The sequence below is a fragment of the Pundamilia nyererei genome, unplaced genomic scaffold (assembly GCF_000239375.1).
Source record: "Pundamilia nyererei isolate P.nyererei 1_Seehausen unplaced genomic scaffold, PunNye1.0 scaffold00083, whole genome shotgun sequence".
NCBI classification, from domain to species: Eukaryota; Metazoa; Chordata; class Actinopteri; order Cichliformes; family Cichlidae; genus Pundamilia; species Pundamilia nyererei.
In genome coordinates, this window is record NW_005187484.1 from 115,655 (window position 1) to 121,231 (window position 5,577).

Here is a 5,577-nt window from a genome sequence, read left to right on the forward strand (position 1 = left end):
AATGGAACATGCTGTTTGCAAATGTCATCAACCTTTTTCACACTTGCAAACCTTAACTCATTTTGATTAACATCACAATGTCACCTTCAAAAGGAAATGAGTTCCTCTAAGAATAATTCAGAGTGAATTGTGAGAGATTTCAATCTAATCCACCCATTTTAGCATGGATCCAAACTGAGGCAAAGGCTCAGTCATTAAAGAGGCACTATTTCAGTTTCTTAATCACATAGAGCCAGCTCACTGAGTCACCAAGCACTTAAAGTAGCATTATATAGTATAAACAATGGAAAATCCCTGCATAGACCTTGTACATGAAGCAAACCTGTAATAGAGTTGTTTTATATGTTTTTGAATTCATACAAATGCTCCCTTTGTTATGCAGACTCAGCACAAAACATCATGTACCCTAATTTCACGAGTGGAGAACAGATTTGTAGTCTGTTCCCTCTGACTCTGTGTGTCTCTCTCCATATTCCTGGAATTGTATTTGTTGGAAAATGATAAAAATATAATCTTATAATTACTATAACAGCAGGTTGGTGTTCCAAATAATCAACAACAGTACAACCCACTACTTAGATACGTGAAATCATCATTAATAAATGTGGGTAAAAAATGAAGCTACAGCTTTATAATTTTTGGTGAATGTGACTACATGTCCACTCTTACCTGTTTCTTTTTGCTCTCTCTCTTTGCTGTCTTCACCCTACTCCCTCTCTATCCTCCTCTCTCTCAGTCTTTGTGCCATCACCCAAATGTTAAATGTTGCAGTGAATAAAAGATAAACTGATCCATATCAGTTTATAGCAATATTCAAACTGAATACAGGTTGCTGCTGACATACATAGATAACAACATTCTGACTTGCTGCCACCTGGATCTGGAGCTGTACAGTAAACAAACACTGAAGCCCAATTTGACCAGAATAGGAATAGAAATTTGTAACAAACTATTAATAGTAAAGTTCATCAGCTCCTTGGCTGGCAACTCGCAATATCCCAGCACACTAGTGGATTAAAGGTTAAAATTAGCTACATCAGCTAATGCTTTTGACCCTATATAGCATGCTTGAGCACACCCAAAAAGAGTCTAAACTTGCCTATCATGATGTTATGATGGTATGTCCAAGAGCAGCCTGTATTCAGAGTTCATGATCCCTTTATATTAAAAATCACAAGAAAAAATTAAGCTGAGCAGATGAGAAGAATTCCTCATATTTTATCAGTTTTAGAAAAGACAACAAAATTCAGTCACAGGTTTATTGGTAACTGCAAAGATTTGAAAGAAGAGTCGAAAGAGAAGCACTCTCACTAATGGAGGGTAACAAGAGGAAGCACTCACGTTTTTTACTCCAGAGTGTTCCCACATAGCAGACAGGTCTGGCCCGGATCTGGTGTCTAGCTGCCACTGCTGGCTGACTTCTGGCATGGTAAGTGGTATATCATCCAGATATGGGCCAGGCCTGGCATAGGTGGCACTGTCTATGTGATGGCATGCCACATCTGGCCCGATTACGGTTTGGTTTATGTGGCCCAGGCTCATTGAAAACAGGTCTGGCCTGGATCCGGCATCAAGTTGGCACTTCTGACTGACTGGTGTCATGGCAGGGTGTATGTCAACCAGATGTGGGCCAGGCCTGGCAATGATGGCACTATTTATGTTCCTCTTTTCCTATTTTAGTTAGAAGACCCAAATGCCATGTTACAATACTATACTGCAATGGTAGCCAACGTTTCAAATGCAGGTTTGACAGGTTTGTGAGTGTACATTTTATCTCATGTTTCGCACTGGGTGGCTATAGCTCAGGAGGTAGAGTAGGTCACCTACTGATCGGAAGGTTAGTGGTTCAATCCCTGGCTCCTCCAGTCTGCATGTCAAGAGTGTGAATGTGTATGAATGTAGTTAGAAAGCACTCAGTTTAGAGAAAGTGGGTGAATGTGGCATGTTGTATAGAACACTTTGAGTAATCTGGGAGAGTAGAAAAGTGCTTTGTAAGAATCAGTCCATTCACTGTCTGAACAGAGTTTCGTCATGTTATTTTTGCACTATTATGTTCCGGCACATGTTGTTATTACATGGCTTGATTAAGGTACACATTAGGCTGACATCTGGGGCCAGAGCTGAAACTGTTCTGGGCCAGCACAGAGCCCCAGCAGTATGTCTGCAACTGGCCTTGTGCTGGCCCATGTGTGGGCCACCTCTGGCAAACCAGATCTGGGCCACCAAAGGGCCGTCATTCTTTGCAGTATGTGGGCCATGTGTAAGCACATTGTGTGAGCCAGATCCGGGCCATACCAATTTTGCTATGTGGGTTACTCCTCACCTTACTCTTTTGGAGATGCTGACATGTTCTTTCATTAGATTCAGAATGTTGTGCTTTGGTCCTTAAACCTGGATACTGGTTGAAAGAACCACACAGCCCATTGTTCATTCAGTGGGCTAGTTTCAGTCATTGTGCAAGTGTACTGTTTATAAGAATGTGGAAACCTGCAGTCAGCTAAGACTGAAGAAGTCACTTGGATGAGCAACGAAACGTTTCTCCCACTGAAAACGCCACGCCAAAGACATTCTGTCTAATTTATTAAGAAATTATTTTAACAAATAAACCTTTCTTGTTTAAATATGTTATGGTGTGTTCTCCCTTTGATTGGGATGTCTTGGTGTTTTTTTTATTAAGACAAATAAAATATACACTGTACATAATAATGTACAACACAATGTTATAATAGATTTAGAGTATTGTTGTGCTGTGGGAGCTCCTCCGCATGATTATGTAATTAAGGTACGTTTATATATATAATATACTACTACTTATATAATTATAACCATCACTATATGTATAGTGTATTTCTTTCTACATTTTAGACCAGTGGACCAAATAGGTTGTGAACTGGCTTTTATTTAGGAGTAGGTAGGTCCTCTCTTCCTCGATGGCTCCATGACTCTCATTATGTTAGACACTGGTTCACTCTCTCGCGCACAAATCGCCACCAAAACACAGCACAAGCCCTGCCAGTGATTCAGTTCCTTACAAACCATTGAATTAGGTACTGAAGCAGCGACATGCCGAATGAAGCTTCAGATGTCATTGATCATACGACTCTGTTCAGACACAGGCACAGTGTTTCTGAAGCAGTGTGTTGATTTTTGTGACACATGCGCTGTCTAGATGAGGCTATTTGAATAACCAGGTTATTCATTGTTATCTTTTATTCTTTTATATTCTTTTATGAAGTTTTAAGTAGTATCATTTGATTAAAACATTTATTCAATACATTACACATATAGTTTCAGTTGTGTACGTGCTGGCCTTCTGTCTGGTGGAAAGGTTACAAGATTTAGCTGGTGAGGTGAGAGGTGAAACTGAGTGCATTTCAGGTCGACACAAACACACACACACTTAGAATCCCTCAAAATATGTTGCTTGTGACTGCAAAATTGTGCCTGCAAAAGAACAGTTTGTTGCAGAATGTGTGCCTGATGTTCCAGACGATAAGCGAGCCTCCGGCAGCGACAGGAAGACACCTGGGATGGAGACGAGGCGATGTTGTTTTTTCAAACTGTGTTAAAAGTCATTGTGGTTTTGAAACTTATGCATGTATTGTGTCTGCTTGACGCATGAGGGGGCGTCATAAAGGTAAACCCTGATGGTATAAAACAGCTGCTTGTGCATTGTTAGGGAGAGATTGATGCTGTCTGCGTACAGTGTTCATCTCCCACACGTGTGTTCATTAAAATCATCGTTTGACCAACCCTCCTGTATCCCTTCTCAATATTTGAACCCTTAACAATACTTAGGAATTTTCATTCCCATACCTTTGGACCACTTGTTTGAGAAAAATTCTAATAAAATAATTCAACGTCCCCTGGGGATAGGTTAATTGGATAATCCAAATTGACACTAGGTGTGAATGTGAGTGTGAATGGTTGTCTGTCCCTATGTGTTAGCCCTGCGACAGACTGGCGACCTGTCCAGGGTGTACCCTGCCTCTCGCCCTATGACAGCTGGGATAGGCTCCAGCGCCCCCTGCGACCCTGAAAAGGATAAGCGGAAGCGAATGGATGTATGGATGGATAATTCAACGTATCAGCAATGATTGAGAGCACTGGTCTATTCTCCTGTCCCAAATGAGCTGAGTTGAATGTTCTGCCCAGACTATTCTATTTATTTTACAGATGATACCAGTTGAAAATCCAAACGACAATGCTTGATAAGCTGGACAAAATAACTTCTAACTTCATATGGGATAAACAGCAGCGTAGAATTAGACTCAAGACCCTGCAGTTGTTTAAGATAAGGGGGGGTATTAATGTTCCTAATTTTAAACATTACTACTGGGCTGCACAAATAAAACCTTTGCTGACATGGCTGCCAAGTGATATTCATACTTGCTGGCTCAATATAGAAAATAGAAAATATCCTGAACCAATGGAAACACTTCCTTTTCTAGATAGTCTCGTAAAATAAATGGCAATCTGGAGAAAAAAAATACATTAGAGTTTTGGAACAAAATTCAGTCAGCACTGGGACCACAAAAGTATCATTCATCACTATCAAGCATTGGATCTATGAAACCCTTTTCCCTGTCCACTTTTTAAATGCAGTATTTGGATACTGCATTTAAAAGTGGGCATATAATGGACTGAAATGTGTACATCAACTATTGGAACAAGGGAACTTTAAGACATTTGAACATCTGAAGAATGAATTTAATCTCCTCAGGACAGATTTCTATAGATACCTACAACTAAGGTCCTTTTTGACAACACTCGAGAGCTAGGGAAACATTGCCAACCCCACACCAATTGAAGAATTTCTAAAAAAAAAAAAAAAACAACAACCCAAAAAACAGATGGGAAACAGAGACAAGACTACTACTATTAGTCAAACCTATGACGCATTTGCATCAATGATTAAGCATAATTCCCTGAAGATGAGGGGAAGGTGGAAAGCAGAAATAAATGAAAAATACCTGATGATACCAAGTGGGAAATATGTACTAAAGCACACCAGACCACTAATTCAAACAGATGGAGAGAGTTTAAATGGAAAATTATCAGCAGATTCTACAGAACACCAGAAATAACTGATAAGATGGGCCCCACACTTCTGAGTTCATACTGGAGGATCTGTGGGACACAATCTACCAACCATACCCATATATTTTGGCTCTGCCCTAAACTCTGTGTATTCTGGAGGCAGATATTTGATCCTATAATTTGAGTTTTCAAAGTAAATATTCCACTAAGTCCTACAGTAGCAGTTTTGGGAAGGATTCCAGAACTTATTGACTGCAAAGCCAAAACTTACCTCACTGCAGCCCTAAAATGCATAATTATTAGATGGTTAAAACCAGGACCTCCCACATATAATATATGGATCCAGAAAGTGTACGATGTCTATCAACTAGTCAACTTTCACAAGTCTATTAACCAACCAACCACGTGACTTCATGTTCCGTAGTGACAGAAGATGGCGCTTTAAACTTGAACTTTAAGCACTTATTTCTTAAATGCAACTTTACAGACAGAGTTACATCTATGCCAGTTTTTCAGAGCAGGGCTCAGTGGTTAGCC

General features: G+C 39.9%; 1 protein-coding gene across 1 annotated transcript in view; it reads left to right on the forward strand.

Annotated features, from left to right (window-relative positions):
* LOC102198807 (uncharacterized) overlaps positions 1 to 1,400 on the forward strand; it is a 15,730-nt gene extending 14,330 nt beyond the window's left edge. The window contains exon 13 of the transcript XR_311870.2: positions 737 to 1,400. The gene's annotated coding sequence lies outside the window, so the exon portion shown is untranslated. The remainder of the gene's footprint in view (positions 1 to 736) is intronic.
* Positions 1,401 to 5,577: the final 4,177 nt, after the last annotated feature.